General features: G+C 37.9%; 1 protein-coding gene across 1 annotated transcript in view; it reads right to left on the bottom strand.

The window, feature by feature from the left end:
• Window positions 1-23631, bottom strand: part of LOC131065139 (choline monooxygenase, chloroplastic) — a 201685-nt gene that overhangs the window by 140775 nt on the left and 37279 nt on the right. The gene's annotated exons all lie outside the window — the stretch shown is intronic.

Raw genomic sequence — 23631 nt, 5'->3', positions numbered from 1 at the left:
AATAGAAGAGATGGAGATATGATCTGAAAGTTGTATTTTATCTGCTATAGCGTGTTTTAAAGATGTGTCACACTTATCAATTTCGGTGTGTGCATCCTCCTCAATGTAAGCATGCTACATAAGTAGATGAGGGGTTACGTAGTAAAGAGATATGTCTACCCACGTGGGAAGACACATCTCTTCCCTACGTACCTCTCACTGCAATATATAAACTAGTCACCGTTTACTTACCCGATCGAAAGGAGTGCGACTTGTTTGAGAATCGCTTTACCACTCGATACCATGAACAGTGTAACCATTGGTCAAACGCGATAAGTTCGCTTTGGTTTTATTTATCATTAGTTAACGTTAACACATTAGTATATGTAACCAAATTAATATGTATATATCGGAAGCATGAAATAGTACGACCAACGTTACAAAATTAACACTCCCTCTTAACTAGGGAGGACACATTTCATGTTAGAGAAAACATCACAATTCATCCATTGATTGTGAAGAGAGGAGATATCACACCATAGTGATATTCAAAGATATGGTTCAACAATGAATATCAAGTCTCATGATACTCACCATAACTCATAGTTATCAAGTAAGGTATGTGCACTGGCATCAAGTCACATGATGCCTACCATACTGATAATGATTTCATGGCATGTCTACGAATATTATGTTCATAATATTCACCATGAAGATCTCTATCATAATTATGGTTTATTTAATGATATCAACCAGTAGATATCTACCATAATGTCTCAGAGATATATATACTATCATGACATGTCAACAGATATCAAGTCACATGATATCCATCAAGATAGTTAAATTGATAATTGTAAAATTGTCACCTTACAATATCAATTTGAAACAAGTGTTCATTATTGAAAAGTCGTCACCCTTCAATAATGTTCACAGAAAGCCCATGCAATCATGGAGTCACACACATGACAAATAAAAGAGTTTACACACTAAACATCTTTAAATATATTAGTATATCAGAATAAATGAGACTCTCTCTCAAAATTAAATAACATTTTCGACCATACCAAGTTTATCTCTAAAGTGTTCGATCTTGATCCTGGATAGAGGCTTGGTAAGAATGTTTGCAATCTGTACTAATATAATTCAGTCGGATCACATTCCTTTCCACCATATCTCGAACATAGTGATAAGGAATCTCAATGTGTTTAGACCTATCATGAAATACTGGATTCATTGAAAGCTTGATGCAACTCTGATTGTCACAGTAGATGACAGTAGGATTTAAGGGCTGACCAAACAGTCCTACAAGCAATTTCCGAAGCCATACAGCTTCTCTTGTTCCCATGGAGGCTGCAATGTATTCAGCTTCTGTAGAACTCTGAGCAACTGAAGATTGTTTTCTACATATCCATGAGATCATTCCTGATCCTAAACTGAAGCAACATCCTGATGTGCTTTTCCTGTCAACTATGCTTCCAGCCCAATCAGAATCAGTGAATCCATGTAGATCAAGTTCTACATGTTTATATTTCAAACCAAAACCAATAGTTCCTCGAAGATATCTCAGAATATGCTTGCAGCAACAAGATGTATTTCCCTGGGTTCACACATGAACTGACTTAGTGCATTTACAACATAACATATATCAGGTCTTGTGTTTACCAAATACATCAGAGATCCAATAATCTGTCTGTAGAGTGCAGGATCTGCAAACTCTGATTCTGCAGCTGTTTCCTTTAGCTTGTGCAGATTTGTCTCCATAGGTGTGCTCATGGATCTACAAATCCAACATTCTCAATCTCTTCAGCATATCAATGGTGTATTTTTCTTGATTAAGGATAATACCATCTGCCTGTTGCCAAACTTCCAATCCAAGGAAGTAGTGAAGAATTCCTAAATCTTTCATATCAAACTCAGAGGCTAATTCTTTCTTACATCAAGAAATACAATTATCCTCTCCTGTGATTAGTAGATCATCAACATAAAGAATAAGAATTAATAATTCACCATTGATTACCTTGTAGTAGAGATTTGGATCTGCTACATTCTTGAAAAACCCTAATTCCAAGAGATAGTGATCAATTCTTTCATACCATGCTTTGGGGGCCTGTTTCAGTCCATAAAGAGCTTTCTTTAATCTGCAGACATGTGATTCAGCCTTATGAATCACAAAACCTTCAGCTTGCCCCAAATAAACTTCTTCTTCAATCTTACCATTCAAAAAAGCAGTCTTGACATCCATTTGATGGACTTTCCATCCTTTAGATGCTGCAATAGCCAAAACTGCTCGCAGGAGCAAATGTCTCTTCGTAGTCAATACCTTCTTTCTGTGAGAAACCATTGGCAACAAACCTTGCTTTGTGCTTCTCAATGCTGCCATCTGCTGCATGTTTGATTTTGAAGAGCCATTTAGAAGATACCACAGATTTTCCTTTAGGCCTAGGCACAATATCCCAGACATCATTTTTCAGAATTGACCGATAATCTTCTGACATAGCATCTTTCCAAACTTGATGCTTGAGTGCATCTCCAACACAGGAAGGTTCTGCATCAATGATCTCACTCATCAAGGCAGTATAACTGGAAAATAGGTTAGGTCTCTTACTTTCTCTTAAGGTCCCCTTTGGAGCAACATAATTTTCAGCTTCTTGAAGCATCTTTTTAGCCCAAAGTGGTCTCTTCCTAGTTTCGAGATAATTTTCTTCTAAAGGTAAGCCTTGAACTTCATGCTCAGCATCTTCAGGGGTCTCCCTCTCAATCTCAGGGGTCGAATCCTCATCCACGCTTGTAGGAGGATCTTGGTGTTCTAATTCATTAGAGCTTTTGGACCGCCTGAATGCTATGTCTTCCTCAAAGATGACATCTCTGCTTAGTTCAATTTGTCTTTGACCAGGTATGTATATTTTGTAGGCTTTAGAGGTTTCACTGTACCCAACAAATACTCCTTTCTTTCCAGAAGGTTCTAACTTTGACCTCTTTTCTTTCGGGACATGAATATAGACTGGACACCCAAAGATCCGGAAATGACTTATGTCAGGTCTGTTGCCAGTAAAGGCTTCTTCAGGGGTTTTATTGTCAAGAAGAGAATGAGGACATCTATTTTGAATGTACACAGCTGTCCTAGATGCTTCAGACCAAAATGAGGTTTCTATATTTTGGTCAAACAACATAGCTCTAGCAGCTTCTACTATAGTCCTATTCTTTCTTTCAGCTACCCCATTTTGTTGTGGGTTATAAGGTACTGTTAACTCCCTCTTAATCTCAGCATTTATACAATAATCTTTAAACATATCAGAAGTGTATTCCCCCCCATTGTCTGTTCGTAAGGTTATGATTTTCTTACCTGTCATATTTTCTGCAAGAGCTTTGAATTCCTTAAATTTAGAAAGGATTTCTTCGGACTCTTTGTACCTCAAAAAATATATTCAGGTCTTCCTAGAATAATCATCTACAAATATTACATAATATAAAAATCCCCCTAATGAGGGTACAGACATGGATCCACATAAATCGGAATGAGCTAATTCTAATTCATTTTTGGATTTATTGTTGCTAGAATTAAAAGACCCTTTAGTATTCTTTCCCAAGGCACACTCTTTGCAGGCTCCTTCAGATTTTTGACTTAGCTTGGGTAATGTTGATGTGTATTTTGTACATGACCAAACACAGAATAAAATACCCAAAGGTATCTTATCCTCTCTTGAGTAAAGTCTCTGAATGCTGAAGATATTGCAAAAAGGATCAATCAGAAGGACTTCAAGGTTCTGCTTTGTAGGATTTCTACTCGCGAATAAGCACCAGTGGTCGTTGGGTTTGTTGTTTCTTCAAAGGGCCTTACGTACTTTCACAGAAAGCTTGTCTGTGCTACTATCTTTCCAAATGAGGAAACAGGATTTTCCTAATACTAACAGACTTTCAAAAAAGATCAAAAGATAAGGGTTTCGAGGAAGAGATACTTAAACTAATCCTAAGAATGACTTAATGAAGACTAGTTTTGATAAGATTCTACCAATTTCAGTATCGCCAAAGGATTACAACTCCACTGGAATTGGTGCGATCTTCTAAGGGTATTCAACGATTTTCAAATCACCAAGGAGATAGATACTATCAGGGAGATACGTACCAATACTTCCAATGATAATTGAACTCTTAATCAATTTCAATGTTTCCAGTTGACCACACAAGGCGTTCTTACCATCCGTAAGGAGCTAGTGGTTTGGAATGTGAGTCTTATCAAAGATCAGGCACAACATTCGTCCTTCAAACTTAAAATCTAAATGCTATTTCTACTGAGAGTGATTCAAGAAGATAAACAACCATGAAGATAGCCACAAGGATTGCAACAAAACACCATAACTTCAATATTTCATTGATCTCATAGCCAACAATTGTTCAACTTTCTCTCTTCACTACTCAAATTTGCTACTAACAAAATTAAACTTATTTCTCTCCAACTTTTTAACTTTTTCTTTCTCTCTCTCTCCCTTTTCAAAATGAAATGAGTGAGGGCTTATATAGCATCCTCAAATACAATGAACGGCCCGGATCAAAAGAAGATCAATGGCTGAGATTTTGACACCTAAACCCTAATTAGGGTTTGTTACAAAAAAGTCCCTGTTTAGATAAACATTATTAATCCATAGCCAATAAAAATTGGCACCAATAATGAGGAGACATAGACCAATAGGAATTAAGCTGCCACATCATCTTATAACAACTTTTCATCTAGAACCTTGTTCCCTTTCCTATGCTCTTTTCTAGCATATTCAATGAATCTGGACACAATTCCCTCAATCTCAGCAATGGGAATCTCAAGAAGATTCTTCATTCATTCTTCCAAGTGAAGGACTTGATCAAAAGCAGTGAGAAGAGTCGTCTTCCACCCAGGCTCAAGTTCTTTGGTCTTCTCAATCAGGAACATAGTAGCATACATTTGATCTCGCTGCCTTTCTGTAGCAATGTTCTCTCCTTTGCAAAAGATGACCTTGATTCTGTCTTCCAATTCTTGGATGTCCACATCTGTCTCGATCTCAATCCGCCTGTCAAGGATGGTACACAACACCTCAAACACCTTGTCTTGAATTGGATGGATGGTGCCTTCAACTCGGCTACATCTGGTGTTGACGTCTTCAAAAAGGACTTCCTTCATTTGGAGCAGAGCTGACCACTGCAGGAGGCTATGGGTTCCTCCATCCATTATATTTTCTTGCACTAGAATTCGTCTTGGTGTTTCTCTTATCACTTGTAAGACTGGGATGATAACATCTCTAGTGTGAGTGAATGCAGCCACAGTTATCATTAGATTATGGATAATCTCAAGGACCTAGATAGCTCGATGAACTGTCTTCATCATTCTTGTTGCAAATTCAACGGCTACCTTGTGAGATTCATCAATCCAAGAACTCATGAGTTGAACTAGGCTCTTCACCCTTTCTCCCTCACTTATTGATTCAAGAGGAAGTGCATGTAAAGGAGATATTGCTGGATCCTGTCGTCTCAAAGGCTGGTTAAGATGGCTAAAATAATTCCTCCAAGCACTGACCTCCTTTTCAAGCTTCTTATTCTTTTCCACTTCCTCTTTGAGTTTGTCTTTGAGTGTTTTCAGTGAATCAGTTGCTTCTTCCATAGCCTGCTCGGTGGTAAGTGGACCAAGATCAAATGTTTCTAGATCATATTCTTCTGCTAGAATCTCATCCTCATATTTGTCCACCACTGGTGTAGCTATCTGCACTTTTCTGGATCCTGTCTCATCTCTGATTACCTTTGACATCTTTGTGGCCTTCTTCTTCTCTATTACTTCATGAGAATTTCCTATAAGGCTTTCCAAGTCAAATACATGTTCTTCCTCTTCAACCACAACTACCCTTGTCAGCCTCTCTTTCAGCCAATCCGGAATAGCAGATATTGTTTCCCTCACTTGTATTTCTTTAGGTAGAGGTCTATCTTCCCGGAAAGGAGATGTTGCTTCATCATCATTCTTTTCTTCTTGTTGCTCATTAGCACCAACTTGGGGAGATTGACTTGATGAATGCTGAGGTGTCTGTCTTTTTCCTTGTTTATCATTCGGTACCATGGATTCCATAGACTCATCAATTTCATACACTATCTGCCTCTGATCTTCTCCTTGACTTGCTTCCTTTTCATGCCTAGAAGATGTGCTTGGTGGGCGATCAGGATTTATTTTCTGCTTCTTCTTGGAAGGTTCTCTCTTCTCAGGTCCTTCTTTCCTCTTGGAGCCTTTGGAATGAAAAGTATTCTCACTCACACTTGCCTCTCCTTCTTCTGGTCTTGCTTCCAACGTGAATGTCATAGATACATTCTGCTCCTTCAACTTTTGATGCTGTACATCTACCCATCTACGAGTGCAAGATAAAACGGGAGACATCAAAGCTCTTAGGTCTAAAACCTCGGGCTCATTCCAATCTATCTTCACTTCTTTATCTTCCTTCTCATAGGATGACTGGAGGTATCTACCATTATCCTGGGCTTGATTGGCTACTCTATAAATTTTGCATATCCTGATGAGATCCAAGGGTAACCTGGAATGCATCTTTCTTTTGACCTCTACATCATCTTGGACATTCATCCAAAAGTCTTCCACCTGAAACTCATGCTTGTACTTCTTCCCAACTGTTTCTTCTATATGACCATGAGGATAAAAATTCTCTCTCGAGGCAAAGGATGTGAATGAATATAGAGACAATTCTTTCTCCGCATCTTCCACGGCCTGAGTATTAGGACACACTTCAACTGAGTTCCCTGGTATGATGGGTACGGGAATCCCATTTCCATGCTTGTGTCTTGATGCCTTCGAATAAGCTGCCAACTGTCTAGTCACCTCAAGTAGTACTATCCTGTCTGTAGGATATCTTGGTAACATGTAGGGCAGTGAAGGACACCCATGAACTCTGATGTATGTGAATTTTGGAAACTGGATGAACCATGCACCATGCTTCTTCACGAGCTCCTATGCGTCCAGAGACAGTCGATTGTGAATCCCACCTTGCAATATCCTGGTAATATTCATCGTGAAGGTGTCATTGACTAGCTTGTAGTCACTTCTTGGCGGATGATGTAATTGAACATAAGAATCACAAACTCTTATTTCTCTGGGTCCTCTTCCAACAACTCCTCTGTGAGGTAGTCCTACATACTCAAAACCTCTGATCAAGGCATATACAACGTATGAACTCATGTGAAATGACTTGGTAGGCCTTAGTCTTCTCAACTGCACATCCAGGCTGTTGCTAATGATTCTAGCCCAATTGAGCATTCCCTTTCCTTGGACAATCAATTGTATGAAGAAGAACATCCATTTGTCAAAGAAGAAAGCTTGAGAGGCACCCGTGACCCGATTGAGCAAGGTTATCAAATCCTTGAATTCTTCTTGGAAGTCGATTCTGTGCGGTGTATTGGGAATCTTGTTCAGGTGAGGTCTGCTCTTGAGTAGCCAACTCTTGTTAATGAAGTTCAAGCAGGAATCAAGATCATCCTCATAGATAGACCTAGCTCCTTCTAGACTTTTGTAGATCATGTCTCTATGTTCCGGGAGATAAAAAATTTCACTTATAGCTTCCTCCGAAAGATAGGCTAACATAGTTCCATCCTCGGCTACGATTGTCCTTGAGTGTGAATCATAGTGTCGGGCACATTCAATCATCAACTCATGACACTTGACTGCAGGAGGGAAACCTGCAGCCTTGATGATGCCACTCTCAATTATCTTCTTTGCAACAGGTGACGGCTTGCCGATGTAGGGCGCTTCCCGAAACTTCTTCACATTGAAGTTTCCTAGGTTGGTGTCTCTGATATTGCTCCACTTGGACACGATCCTGGTCTCCAATTCGTCATTCCTCTAATCCTCCTTGATGAGAGCCTGTCGAGTAGTAGATCCTCCAGCTTTGGGGGTCGTCATTTGATACCTACACAAAAGCTTAAAGTTAGGGTTTGAGCATAATGTCTTCATTATAGGAGATTTGAGACCTTTCAAGGAAATAACTAAATATTAATTTGAAAATAATGATAAATCTAAGAATTATGAATTTTCAAATTAAATTAAAATCAGATTGTACAAGACTTAGATTTTTCAAAGGATTACTATGGAAAATCAAACTAAATCTTGAATAAAATTTTCAAAAATCTGATTCTTCATACCTCTTCCTTGAATTTTAGCTATCAACCTTGAAAAATGAAAGAAGGAAGATGAGGAATTTGCTGGGCAAGGATGTTTGATCTGAATTTCTGGTCTTCCTTTGGATGAATTATGCTTCAATCAGCCTTCAAAAGAATTTCGCCTTCTACTAGCCTTCAAATACTTGGCAAATTCTGGAAATTAACCTCCAACTTGCAAGAAATTCGCCTCCAACTTAGCTAGAATTCGCTCCTCTAAATCTGCTCTTCAAGTTCGCATGAGAACAATGAATGAATGATTTGAATTTGTCACAATACACCTCCCTTATATAGGGCGCTCACCTTGATTCTCCTTGAGGCCGACTTGGCAAATAGCGAATAAAATGAAATAAAACCCCTCTTAAAGGATGGCCGACTTGCTTGTAAAGGCAAAATAATGAGTATTGAGCGCTCAAGCATAATTTTTTATTTTTAAAGTTAATTCCAAAGCTTCAAAGGTGGATTTTTCATTTATTTTAAGGCTTAGAAATTAATTAATTAAATTATAAATGCCTTAATTCATGCGAACTTGTTTCAGCCTCCCAAATGTCTTGTAATAGGCTAATTTAGTGAAAAATTATGGGCTAGCTTAGGAATGTTAAAGTTTGATTAAGGCTTGATGAATCTTCATTCCTTAGGCATTAAAATATCCAAAGTGATGTAGGTCTAAATCCTTTCAAGGCTTATTTGAACCCCTCATCTAAGCTTGTTCACTTCATGAATCAAAATCTTCACAACCTAGATTTGCAATCTCCCGTGTCCTTGTCTTCACAATTTTGCAACTTGCCCTTGACTCAATCTAACAAAGATGAAAAATAGTTGTTTTTGAGGATTTCGCCCTGGACCCTTTGGAAGGGTCAGGAGCGATTTTCTCTTTTTAGGTCAAAATTCATCTTTGCTTGATCATTAACCTTCTCCAAGGCAATCTCCAGGGTCTATTCATCTCAACCACTGAGTTGGCTCAACAAGATTTGAAGGAAACACTGCTTTTGATGAATTTCGCTCTGGACCCTTTGGAAGGGTCAGGAGCGAAATTCACCTCTCAGGCCAATTTTCCAATCTCCTTCACTTCAATTCATCAAAATTCGCTCAGTTTGAACCCACTTCTCAACTTACTAGCATTGGTTTGATCTTCACAAGGCAAAAAAGGTCAATTTTGCTCAACAACCTAGCCAGGGACAGGACTTATCCAGAATTTCGCTCTGGACTCTTTGGAAGGGTCAGGAGTGAAATTCTCTCTTGAGCTCAAAATTCATATTTTTTGAAGGTCCAAATCTCTCCAAGGCATTCTAAATAGCTTCTTTCACTGTAATCCAGGCCTAGTTTTACTCAAATCTTGAAGGAAAAGGTATCTTTAGTGTTTTTCACTCTGGACCCTTTGGAAGGGTCAGGAGCGAATTTCTTTGCTTGTAGCTCATTTTTCATCATTCCAACTTCAATCCACCTCACAAGGCTAGGAAATAGTTCTCTTCTTTCACCCAATCCAAGTTTGATTTGTTTTTGCAAGGCAAAATAGGAGATTTTAGGATTTTCGCTCTGGACCCTTTGGAAGGGTCAAGAGCGAAATTCCTCCTTTGGCCTAAAATCATCACTTTTGGAAACAAACATCAACTCAAAGGTAGTCTCAAGGGCATTTTTTACCTTAGTCTAGTCTTGTCTTAGCATAAATTTGAAAGGAATAAGTAGGTTTTAGGATTTTCGCTATGGACCCTTTGGAAGGGTCAAGAGCGAAAATCTTGTTTTAGGGCTATTTTGCCATCCTTTCAACTTCAAATCACCTCCAAGGCATAGAACATCTTGTCTCACTCCTCTCTGGGGTATAAAAACCAAAATCTTGTCTTGAATTGCAAGGAAAAAGGTGAATCTTAGAAATTTCGCTCTGGAGCCTTTGGAAGGGTCAGGAGTGAAATTTTCATTAGGCTTTAAAATTTGCATTCTTGGCAACCAAAATCCACTATAAGGCAATCCAAATGCCTTCTCACACCCTTGTCCAAGCTTGGTTTTGCTCAAAAATTGAAAGAAAAGATGTTTTTAAGGATTTTCGCTCTGGACCCTATGGCAGGAGCAAAAATCACTTCTAGGCTCAATTCCTTCATCTTTCATGGTCTCTAGCAACTTAAAGTCACTCTTAAGGGCAACTTCCTCTTGATTTTGCCTTATCCCACACTTGATCTAGCAAAAACTTGATAGCAAAAGAAATTTTGAGAAAATTCGCTCTGGACCCTTTGGAAGGGTCAGGAGCGAAATTTTCATTTTTGACCCAAAATCATCATTTTAAAACTTGAAACTTCTTTGCAAGGTAGGATTTCATCCTTCATTACCCTAGGAATAAGGTTTCATGTCCAAAAAAGGTCAAAAGGTAGGTTTATAAGGAATTTCGCCCTGGACCCTCTGGAAGGGTCAGGAGCGAAATTTCCTTTCCTAGCTAGAATCCTTCATTTTCACAACTTCTAAACATCCCCAAAGGCTCTATCATGTTCATTCTTCATCTCATCATGCCTAGGACATCAAGTTTTGGCCAAATAAGGCAAGAAATGTCTCTTAGAGAGATTTTCGCTCTGGCCCCTTTGGAAGGGTCAGGAGCGAAAATCTTTACTTGGGCTAGATTCTTCATTTCTCCCTTTCAAAACGACCTCAAGAGGCAAAGACAAGTTATTTCACTTCCATCCACGTCATAACAAATCAAAAACTTGACCTTCTTCATTGCAAAAATAAGAGCTTTTGGAATTTCACTCTAGACCCTTTGGAAGGGTCAGGAGCGAAATTTCCCTTTTGGTCCAAAATCCTTCATTTTTATATGCTTTCAAACCTTCAAAGGCAACAAGGATGTTTAACCTTCCTTCCAAGATACCCTGCAAATCAAAACTTGGCCAAACTCAAGAGGAAATGAGCTTTAAGAAGATTTTCGCTCTGGACCCTTTGGAAGGGTCAGGAGCGAAAATCTCATTTCAGGCTAGATTGCTCATTTTTCAAGCTTCAAACCACCTCACAAGGCAAAATTAGATCATTCTCCACTTTAGGAACAAGGTTTCTAACCCATTCAAGGCAACAAACAAGGTTTATGATGAATTTCGCCCTGGACCCTTTGGAAGGGTCAGGAGCGAAATTCTCCTTTACGCCTAAAATCTTGTTCTTCAAAATCAATCAACTCCATCTCCAGGCAAAAACATATCAATTCATCCTCAAACATGCCTTAGAAAACAAAACTTAGCCAAAACTGAGAAGAAAATGAAAGCCACAAGGATTTTCGCTCTGGACCCTTTGGAAGGGTGAAGAGCGAAATCATATTCCTGGCTAGTTTCTTACCTTGGTTCACTCCATTCTCCATCAAACTTGATCAAATCAACTCCCCTGCTTCACAATCAAGACAAATCTCCATCCAATTTGGTCTAGGTAAGGTCGAACTAGGTTTTCAAGGCCAAAGGAAGGCAGGAAAGGGAGATTTCGCTCTGGACCCTTTGGAAGGATCAGGAGCGAAAATCTCCTCCTAGACTGGCTTTCATCATTTCAAAGCCTAAAAACTCTCCTTCAAGGCAAAAAAAAGTATCAACTTTCTCAATTATGCCTCAAAAGTCAACAATCTTGGTCATATTCTTCCAAAACTCCTTCAATCATCATCAGGTGCATTTGCTCATCAATTTCTGAAATCACCACTTCGATCTCCTTCTGATCACTGACTCTGCTCAATCGACTCAGACCTGGAAGAAAACATGACTCTAACAAGAAAACCATCAAATTAGACCTATCCTGACCTTAGACCTATTCACCCTGCTCTTCAGTCTCACCATCCTGATTCTCCTGAAAGGAAATACTTCATTAAGGCAAACTTAAGGTTCCAGGCAGACAACTAACGACCTCCAAAAACTAGGCCAGACTCAGCTTGGAAGAAACCCTAAAACGAGCTTTCAGAGATTAGCCCTAATCTAGCCAGCCCACGCAACCACTCACTCACTCAAAACCAAGCAAGCGGAGAGAAAAACTAACTAAGGGAAAGCAAAACCCTAAGAAAAAAAGGGGGTCCCCATTCTGATGGGGCGATGTGTGAAATGGTCACAACAGGTAAGCCGATCACCATCTTCTCTATCTTAGGTAGGGTATGGAAATGAAGGTGCCCTAATCTTCTGTGCCAAAGTTCATTCGAATCTGGAGTCTCATGAATCAAGGCTAGGAGTGGTGCAAAGTCTATAGAGGCTCCCTTGTCTTACTCCAATGGTATGGGCTTTCTTGATGGTGGAGTTCTTTGGCCAAGCAGGTACCTTTCCTTCCATAAAGGTTAATCTGTAACCCTTATCTTCAAGTGCAGAAACTGAGACAAGGTTTCTCTTTATACCAGGTACAAATAGAACTCCAGTCAGCTATAGGGATATGCCTGACTTTAGGTTGATATTGCAGGTTCCTAATCCCATAACTGGATAATTTGAGTCATTACCAATTGTCACTTCTTCATTTGAACTTTCCACAAGTGTATCTAGGTGCTTATGAAATTCAGTGATGTGTCGAGATGCTCCGCTGTCAATCACCCATGTGTTGAAATTGGAGGTGACTTGACTAGAGAAGGGTGAGTAGAAGACTAGCTTCTCAGAATTACTCCCTTTCTTAATTTCTGCCATTGAAGCTTGTTGTTTGATCCGGTCTGGATACTTCATTGCATAGTACCCATATTGGTCACATCTGAAACATTGTACTTCAGAAATGTCTCTCTGACCTCTTCCCATTTGAGCTGTCGTCCCTCTTTCTCTTAAAGTTCTTCTTTCCTTTCTTGTGGGAATTAGATTTTACAACTTGAATGTCTACATTACCATTGTTTTGTTTTATTCCTCTTGTGACAAGCCGAGATTCCTCTTGAATGCAATCGGTTTTCAATCTATCAAACTTAGGAAATTTAGAACGAGCACTGATTCCTTGAATGAACGATTCCCATGAGGTAGGAAGTCCATTTAGGGCCATCATAGCAAGTTCTTTGTTGTCTACTAGATGTCCAATAGTGGATAGTTGATCCCTAAGCTCAGTGATCCTCAAGAAATAGGATGTAACTGTTTCTCCTTTATTCATCTTTATATGATGTAGTTGATTCTTTAGGGTGAGAGCCCTGCTAGTGTTGTTGATTTCATAAATGTCAGTAGTGCTTTGAACATCTAAAAGGCCGTCTCATATTTAGAAATAACTAGTACAATGTGGTCTCTTACTAAATCCACAATTATCTTAAGGGCCTTCTCACTGTCCTTGCTCCACTGAATTTTCTCTGTATCATCAGAGGGTTCAGGAATTTCACTTTTGACATGGGAGTCAATTTTATTTTCTTTCAAAACAAGCATGATCCTGAATTTCCAAGATACAAAATTTGATGCTCCATCTAATCTATCTTCGAACCTAACTCCGGTTGCCATTAAGATTATGGGAATGTGATCTTAGCAAGAGCCTGGTGAAAGTTTATGAGATCGTTACAGAATTTTAATATGATCTTCCTTAACTTCGCTCTGATACCATGTTACGTTCTTTCAAAATTCTGTGATCAAAATAGAAGAGATGGAGATATGATCTGAAAGTTGTATTTTATCTGCTATAGCGTGTTTTAAAGATGCACCACACTTATCAATTTCGGTGTGTGCATCCTCCTCAATGTAAGCATGCTATATAAGTGGATGAGGGGTTACGTAGTGAAGAGATGTGTCTTCCCATGTGTCCCTACGTACCTCTCACCACAGTATATAAACTAGTCACCATTTACTTACCCGATCGGAAGGAGTGCGACTTGTTTGAGAATCGCTTTACCACTCGATACCATGAACGGTGTAACCGTTGGTCAAACACGATAAGTTAACTTTGGTTTTATTTATCATTAGTTAACGTTAACATATTAGTATATGTAATCAAATTAATATTTATATATCGGAAGCATGAAATAGTACAACCGACGTTACAAAATTAACAAACATTGTACTAATAAATGATAAACCATCAATCTAACAATGCCATGTTTGTGGTTTATCAGAGCAACTTTCAGGGAAAAACGCAACTGATCAGTAAAACAAAGGTTTCAGATTACCTCCTGTAAGTTTCTTTATGTAATCCACTTTTGAAATGATGTTTTCTACTCTGAAATCATGTTTATGGTCCTACCTGTTGATCAAACGAGAGAGAGAACATTTGACTGTAATTGGCATTAAGAGTCAATGTCCTTGTAATGGTATGCATCTTATAGATTACTTCAGCACTAAGCTAGTACAAAATGGCCCGATCAACAATACGACCATAAAAAGGCTACATTAATACCAAGAGAAAAAAAAAAGGCTATAAAATGTTCACAAGTGACCAAAGTAGCTTAACAGAATATGAAAGTGCACTAATTACAACAGAAAAGTGCCAAAACTAGAAAAAGAAAGACCTAGGAGCTTACAAAGTGACTAAGAATATAGTGTTGAGACTCTCACTCATTTTCTTTTACCTTCGAGATGAATTGGAAACTATCTAATAGGTAGTTAAACCCTGTTGTTTACGAGATGCAAAAAGAGTAAAATGGAGAAAATTGCTCTCTAGTTTTTTTGTATTAGATATAGTGGAAACACTGTTCAAAATACAAAATAGAGAAATCGAGTTCTAACTAGCTGCTGTTCTATACAAAATGCAGCATTTTATACCAGTCTTACCCGCTTCCAATACAGCATTTTATAGCTTCTTTTCTATACAAAATACAGTATTTTAATAGCAGTTTCATCCCCATTCCTATTGCATCCTATACAAGAGGTGACAATAGAAAACACTTGCTGAAAGTGTGCAAAAAGAGACATACAAATGATCATATTGAACGCTACTACAGTCTCTACTGATCTGATTGTAAAGCAGGCATTACTGATTCCTGGTTTCACTGTGCTTGTCCCAGTCTTTCCACCCCAGAGGAGGGGAAACCACACAGAGTTTTTCACTGGACCTTACTGCCCCCACTCCATGCTCTCTTCTGTTGGTGTCTTTCTTATTATTCTCTGGTTCCTCATTGTATTTGTTCTGGAACTCCTCCATCTCTTTATGGGAAGCTGGATTGGTGAATTGATTGCATGCCCATGAATGTCCATACCTAACTTCCTCATCATTCACTCTGTCTGTACTATTGCTGTGAAGGTGACATTGAAGATATCAAAATTACTCTCTAGTTCAAGTTATTTCAAGTAGTTATTATTCTATGACAATGACACCCTTTGAAATAACTTGGATGAACTCCCTATTGATTCTAAAACAGAGAATTACTAATGATTATTCTAAATACCTAATAAAATATACTAGAATAAGGCCTTTCAATCCTTTTTCATACTTATAAAAGTATACATTGTAGGAACCAGATTTGAACTTGTGACATGATGATTCTCAATCCTCTGCTATAGATAGAACCCATAATAGGGTCTCGAAAAATAAGCAGTTTCTTTTTTTCTTGTCTCCTCTTTTTAAGTTCACTAGGATTTTTTGTGGTCAAAATTTCAAGTTACCTTGGTAGGAACCTGATACCCTTAATGTCATCTGATTAAATGCTTTTTGTTCCGCAAGGAATTGAGATGTGTTTCTATGGGACTGTACGTCGTTTCATTAGCTCTTATTTGTGGTGCACTATTTTGTGCAATGAGAATAGTGGCTATAATGAATGTGATGATAGAGGAGCTGTGTCTTTTTTGTTGGGAATTTCCCTGAAGAAATCATTGTATTTTCATCTAATTTCTTTTGAAGGATACTCAGATCATCAAAATAGAAGTCCAAGAATGTATTTTTCCTCATTGTGTTCTTTATATTGAAGTAAAGGTCCAACAAGAGACCCCCTTAACTCGTACTGAAGAAAATATGACCCTGTGTGAAATGGAATAGAAAGCTATTTTGCACATATCCGTTGAAGGATTCTAAAATGGGGTAAAATCTTCTTTTTAATATACAAATTGATATATCTTGTATTAATAGATACCAAAACAAGTTTCGACATAACATTTGTTTGGAGGCAAAGACATATAGTCAATTTATTTACACCAACATGAAGTATTACTTATGGAAGCATATCAGTATTATTTAGTAGTTTGCAAACACTCCATATCATTTTTTATCTATTAGATATAGAAAAAAGGTCCAATAAACATGGATATATCATATAACATCTCAAAAGAATACAATGAAGTAAATGACTATAGTTTTTTACACTTTTCTTACATAAGTGCTCAAAATTCAAAATTTCATCTCCTATATGTTCCAAAGAGTACAGAATTGGTATAATTAGACTTGAACTTCAATTTATTTTCCACTCAAATTGAAGTGAATCTTCGGGTCGAGTTAAATAAGAAAACAACAAATAGAAAATTAGTCCAAATCAAAGTGATTTTCAAGGATTAATCCTTCCTTTTTTACTCTACTTCTCAATCAGAACAAACCATACCTCATCCGAAAGATATTTTCTCGTAAGTATGAAGAATCACACAAAAGGTAAATTTATGGATCCCATACTTCATTCTGTAATTCATAATTTGTTCAAATTTTGGACAGAGCTAATGAGCCAATTGAGCTCGTTAGCAATTCACAAACTGGAAATTGTCAAATATAAAAAATTAGCTTCTCTAAAATATCTTACATGTTTATAGTATTGCCTTGGAGAATTTAAATTTCATTACAAAATGTTTTGGAATGCGTGGTTACAAATTGGTAGAATATTGGTCAATCAAAAAGAAAAATTGAACATTTACAAGAAGAAAATGCTATAGGAAATTTTGAGAAGATAGAACTATTCCTGTTTGAAATAATGGTGGAAGATTATTTGAAAAACGCATTCACAAGATATTTGTGTAGAGATGCAGAAACTCAATGAAAACTTTGCAAATTTGAAATATCATTGACAATAGTTAATTTGAAGGACAATAATTACTATATTAAATCTCATATTCAATATAGCTTCACATATGAAAAAGAACTAATCGGTTAGATTTACCATTTCAAACTTGAACACTAATACAAAAGAAAAGATTGCTTTGAAATGCTTAAAATTGTTTCTTAGAAATTTATGTACATGGGATCAGCAAAAAAATACATAGAAAAATCAAACAAAGATAAAGAGGAACCACTCTGCCCAAGATTAGATACAAGATGTTGGACCATGGACCACTTTGTGTAATTAAAAAAACAGCTAGAAATTCTATCTATAGAAAACATACCAACATAATCTTGGATAACTTCTTTTTCTCTAGCTGTATGGGCTTGCACTTTCTCCTCCCCGATCACTACAAGCTCACCTCACAATCATTCTTTTTGTCATAGCAATTGCATGGTTAGCTTATGCTAGTATCTACATAGATCTATGCTAATTATCATATTTATGTTAAATTTATTGAATGTGACTACTAAAAAGATATTTTCACTCTTGAATAGAAGCAATGAAATAATAAGCAAGTTTCAACTAATGTATCAACATGTTAAATATTGTAAAGTTGACTTGGAAACCTGTTGATGTGTTTTTTATGCACATGCGAACACAGAATAAAATACCTAAAGGGTACCTTATCCTCTCTTGAATAAAGTCTCCGAATGCTAAAGATGTCGCGAAAAGGATCAATCGGGATGACTTCAAGGTTCTTTGTATGTAGGATCTCTACGTGTGGATAAGCTCTCTGTGGTATGATGTGATTTTGCTGGAATCACAAGGGGACTTACACTTGACGACCTAAACGTCTGTTTTGCTGGAATCACAGGATTTCACTGGCTTAGATTTTGAAAAAAGGAAAAAGGACGAGGGCGAGGAAAGGATCTAATTCTGATACTAAGAAATGTAGGAGCAATGATTGATGTTTGATGAAATTCTAACTAAGTCTTGTTTTGAGATCGCAGGACCATCTCCACATGGTTAGTGCGATCTTCGGAGGAAAGCTTTATGATGTTCAGATCATCGCTACAGGCATAGACACCATCAAGCTGATGCATATCAGTGAAGAAGCGACAATTGAAGTTGAGCTTAAGCTGAATGATTCCAGTTGACTACACAAGGCAAGTCTGTAATCAACAAACTGCTAGTAGTATGGAAATACAAATTTCACCATCAATCAAACACATTTCTTCCACTCATCTAATAACATGAAATCAAATTTGAGAATTATAGAGACCATGCAAATAGTTGAATCGACCTATAGATTTCACCATTTCTTCAATGAAGTTTTACAAGTCTTTTGCAACATCTTGGCAACAATCTTTGCCTTCTCTCTCTATTCTATTCTAAGTGCTATTCTATCAACTGACTATCCACTATTAGCTAACTATTCACGTTCTAACTACTGACTAACTATTATTGACTCCTATTCACTAACTATTAGCCTTTACAAATGAGGAGCCAGGGCTTATATAATGCCCACAATACAATTCAATGGCTTAGATCAATTTGAGATCCATGGCCAAGATTTTACAATGAAACCCTAATTAGGGTTTGTTACAACCAACTTAATTCTGACCAATGAAATAATTGCATTATTTGGACACATGTCTTCTCTGGAATATTCGACCAATGGATAACCGGGGTAGGTACATCGAAGTTTGTGCCATCTCCCATGAGTCAGGTGCATTGAATCTGGACACGCTGAGGTGGACCAATCCAACTAGAGGAGTGATGATTGGGATGCCACCCTATCTAACACTTGGTTGATGCTCAATTTGGCGATGCTTTCCTTCAATTGTTGGACTAGAAGATAGATGGAGAAGGTCGTCCTTAATGAAACTGGATTGGAGGAGGTCGTCCTTGTCCTGACTTGATCTTCTTTGATGAGGGTCCGCCAAGTAGTTGATCCTCCGACTCCGGGGGTCGCCATTTGATGCCTACACAAAAGATTAAAGTTAGTCTTTGAGCATCATACCTTAAAGCATAGAATTTAGGACCTTCCAAGAGAATGATTTAAGATATTAATTTGAAAATGACATGATAAATCCAGAATTCTAAATTTTCAAATTAATTATGAATGGAGATTAGATTTTTCAAGACTTCAGACTTTAAAAGATTGCTATGAAATCAAAGCAAGTCTTGAATAAGAACTTCAAAAAGGATTCTTCATACCTTCTCCTTTGAAAGCCTAACTATGAACCTTGAAAAATGAAGGAAGAAGATCAGATTCTGCTGGATAAGGATTGAATTGTGGTCTTCCTTTGGATGAATTACACCTCAATTAGCCTTCAAAAAGCTTCACCTTCCACTAGCTTCTCAAAATCTGGAAATTTGCCTTCAAACACCTTCCAAAATCTGGAAATTATCCTCCAACTTGTTCAATTTCGCACCTCCAAATATGCTCTTCAAGTTCGCATGAGAGATAATGAAAGAATGATTTGAATATGCTACAATACACCTCCCTTATATAGGGCGCTCACCTTGATTTCCCTCAAGGCCGACTTGGCAAATAGGGAATAAAATAAAATAAAACTCCTCTCAAAAGATGGCCGACTTGTTTGTAAAGGCACAATAATGATTTTTGAGCGCTTAAGCATAATTTTTTAATTTTTAAATTAATTCCAAAGCTCAAAGGTGGATTTTTTTAATTATTTCAAGGCCTAGAAATTAATTAATTAAATTGTAAATGCCTTAATTCATGCGAATTTAATTCAACCTCCCAAATGTCTTGAATTTGGCTAATTTAGTGAAAATTGAGGAATATCAAGGTTTGATCAAGGCTTAATGAAGCTTCCTGATGATTTCGCCCTAGACCCTCTGGAAGGGTCAGGAGCGAAATTGCCTTCCTTGTCCAAAATTCTTCATTTTGCATACTTCCAAATCTTCAAATGTATCAAATGATCTCCAATCTTCATTCCAGGAGACCCTGCACATAAAAAGTTAGCCAAAATTAGTGAAAAATAAGCTCAAATAAGATTTTCGCTCTGGACCCTCTGGAAGGGTCAGGAGCGAAATTTGACATTTTGGACTCTCCGTCAGGATCATTTTATGGAATATAATATTTAAGTATAAGAACTTATACTTTAAGTTATATTCCATATATACTTTCAGGATGTTTGAGAGTGGTTTCGGACCTCCAGGAGTTATATTGCAAAATCTAGTTTTTGGAGGATTCTTCAGTTTTCCAGACTTAGTCAAATTTCAGGATCAGGACATTCCAGACTTAGCCAAATTTCAGGATCAGGGCATTCCAGACTTAGCCACCAAATTTCAGGATCAGGGCATTCCAGACTAAGCCAAATTTTAGGGCATTTGAAGATCAGGATGACATTCCAGACTTCATCACTCACCAACTCGACCTAACTCAGACCTTCAAGAATGATACTCACTCACAAAGCAAGACACAATTAGCAATGAGAGCAAAACCAGGCCCTAAGGAAGACTCTCAAAGAAACCCTAATTCTGGGGCCCTATGGACTCACCCTGGCTCAAGCAAAGCCTGTAATCCAACGATCCCCTCGACAGCACTCATCCTGCAAAGGCTAACAGACAAAACCCTAAAAGACCTAGAAAACAAACCCTAGAAAGCAAAAAGCAGGGGTCCCCATTTGCAATGGGGCGATGTGTGAATACGTCACAACAAAACCACTCGTGTTCTAATTCAATGATTAATTAAGATTATTATATCTAAATTATGTTATAAGAAGGTTTCGTAGAACAAGATGATAAAGTAACACCACCCATTTCTTTGGATATAATTTGATTGTTGGATTTGATGTGTGCAAGTCCTATAGCTAAAATGGCTGATAAGATAGCATGTAAAGAAGCAGTTCGTGGATTTTTTTTTAATTGTCTTGCTTCATCTAAGGAAGCAACAAGACCATCTTTGTGTATGTTGACCCATTCACCTCATCACCATGGTCATGGAAGACCCAATGCCATTTGTAAGTGCCTAGGTGTGTTTGCCCTGATTTATTTGTATGTTCCTATTCATGATAGTTTGGGCCAACTTTATTCCTTAGCCTACAGTACTTATAGAAATGGGCCCTCAATTAATTTAATTGGAAAAGGATGCATGACAATCCGGCCTTCCCAAAATTGCTCATTCTCAAGCAATGCAAGTTTAGTAGCTTTGAATCTTCCCAAATGGCAACCCCTATAATATTGGGATCCCAAATCATCCTTGAGAGTTGGTGAATCCATGTCCTAAATTCCTTGTTTCCTTCAACTGTATAACTTTGTTAATGTCTATTCATATAGTTCCCTTGAAGCTTGAAATTTAGACTTGAGAAAATATAAATCTAGACAGGCTGAAAGTATAATAAACATTGCTTCGTCTTTGTGATGCATACACTTTTCTTTTCTCATTTTCAAATTGCTTTGCTTGTCAATCCATAGTCCCTTGCAAAACTCTTGTAGAGCATGTAGTCTCTCTTGAGAGGTTTGTCGATTCTTTGGTAGGTATCACATCCAACCAGCCACTCCCAAGCATCTATGCGTACCATCAGCCACCATAAACCTACCAGGAGGACCTTATGTGTTGTAGCGTCGGGTCATAAGTGACCTCTAGCCAAGCCTTCATGTGATTCCTTCAGTACTGTGAGTATCTCCTCTTGTATGACACATCTTTGCAACACATGGTTAGGACCCATTTTATACAACAAACCATTTATAAGCTAAAAGGTTTTACTTTTCAAAGTGAGTTTCCTCCTCTCACCTAGCGGCATCTTTCTGGGGAAAGTAGAGGTGGACAAGTACTCTTTGATGCTTTCATAACATGGTGGCAGTGCTGCAATAAGGAACAAGTAAGCATCCAGAAAGTCCTTGTTCACACCATCAGGTGACTCTCCTAACTTGATTCTTGATAATTGGTCAGCAATGGCATGGCTTTTCCAGGGTCATACAATGATTGTGAACATAAACTCATGCAACAAGAGCAGCCATCTACTTACCTACCCCTAAATGATTGGGTTGTTCACCACGTACATAGGGGCTTGGTGGTCTACATAGAATGTGAATAGTGTTGCTAACAAATAATGACGAAACTTGTGCACAAAGTACACGATTCCCAATGCCTCTCTTTTAGTCGTGCTATAGTTCCTCTCTACCTTCGAGTGTAACCATCTAGCGAAGAACACCCGATGATCCAGCCCTTGTAATCTCACTTGTGCAAGTGTAGCCCCAATAGCATAATTTGAGGCATCTACGTGCATGAGGAACTCCTTATTCCAGTCTGGGTATGCAAGATAGATGTGCCGACCAATCTTGACTTGAGTTCACTGAAAGCCTTTCCTTGCTCATCCGCCCATTGAATGGTTGTCCCTTGTCAACATATCCAGCAAGTAAGAAATTTGGGCGAAGCTCTTAATGAATCTTTTGTAGTAGCCGACGTGCCCAAGGAAGAATTTTACCCATGTGACATTCTTGGGTGCCTCCATTTGCACGATGACCCTTACCTTATCTAGGTCGGTCATGAGTCCTACCTTGCAAATTATGTGGCCGTGTAACTTACCTTAGGGTACCATGAACCTACACTTATTTGGATTCAGTGCCAATCGTCCTCTCCTGCACCCCTCTGTGCATTCTTTGAGCACTTTCAAATGAATGACCAAGCCACTATGTATTGACCAATCATCTAAGAAGACTTTGAAATTCCCAACAGACATCTTATCAAAGATATGTAGAATGATCTACTAATGTTGTTAGGGTGTTGCATAAGTCGAATGGCATACAATATTTTGCATATACTCTATCCTCCACTATAAAGGTAGTCTTTAGTTTGTCCTCTTCAGCGATACTTATTTGTTTGTACCTAAAAAAATCCCTCCATTAACAAGTACATCTCATGGCCAGCAACTTCTTCCAAGATAGTGTCAATGAACAAGATCAAGAATGGGTCCTTGATACTTACAACATTCAAACACCTGAAGTCCACATATTTTGATTTTATTTGCCCCTTTAAGAAAATTACAATTGGTGAGACCCATTCACTTGTCTCCATCTTAAAGATTATGCCTACCTCCAACATTTTCTCTATCTCTTCTTGCACCTTGGCAACATAGTTTTTGTTCACCTTGTACAACCTCTTCCTCACCAATTGTGCTCCAAGTACGAGGAGAATTCTATGTACGCACAATTCTAGTGGTATGCATTTCAAGTCTCTGTAGGTCCAAACAAAGGTATTCATGTACTCCATGAAGATATTAAATGTATTTGACTTTAGTACTGGGTTATACTCATCGCCAACAACAATTGATTTTGGATTATCTTCGTCAACCAAGTTTACTTTCTTCATCTTTGGCTCGTCATATTTTATTTCTTTATCTCATTCAAAATTGTGAACCGGTGTGTCATTGACTTTTGCAATTCCCTCTTTATATTCCCCATACTCGGGTGGAAATGTCTCACTTGTTAATGCTTTGTTCTCTTCCTTGTCCAACTCTGTGATCTACATGATGTTGCACTCAAGGTAGAATACTTCATAGTCCTCCATCTGCCAATGGAATAGGTCGTTGAGAGAACTCGTCTCATCCTCGAAACAGTCCTCAAAATCAAGCACTCCATCGTTCAATTCTATTCTCCATTCATCTATCTCTGGT

This window comes from Cryptomeria japonica, chromosome 5 (assembly GCF_030272615.1).
Source record: "Cryptomeria japonica chromosome 5, Sugi_1.0, whole genome shotgun sequence".
NCBI lineage: Eukaryota > Viridiplantae > Streptophyta > Pinopsida > Cupressales > Cupressaceae > Cryptomeria > Cryptomeria japonica.
Note: the sequence above shows the minus strand (reverse complement) of the source record. Positions and strands in the feature narration are given on the sequence as shown.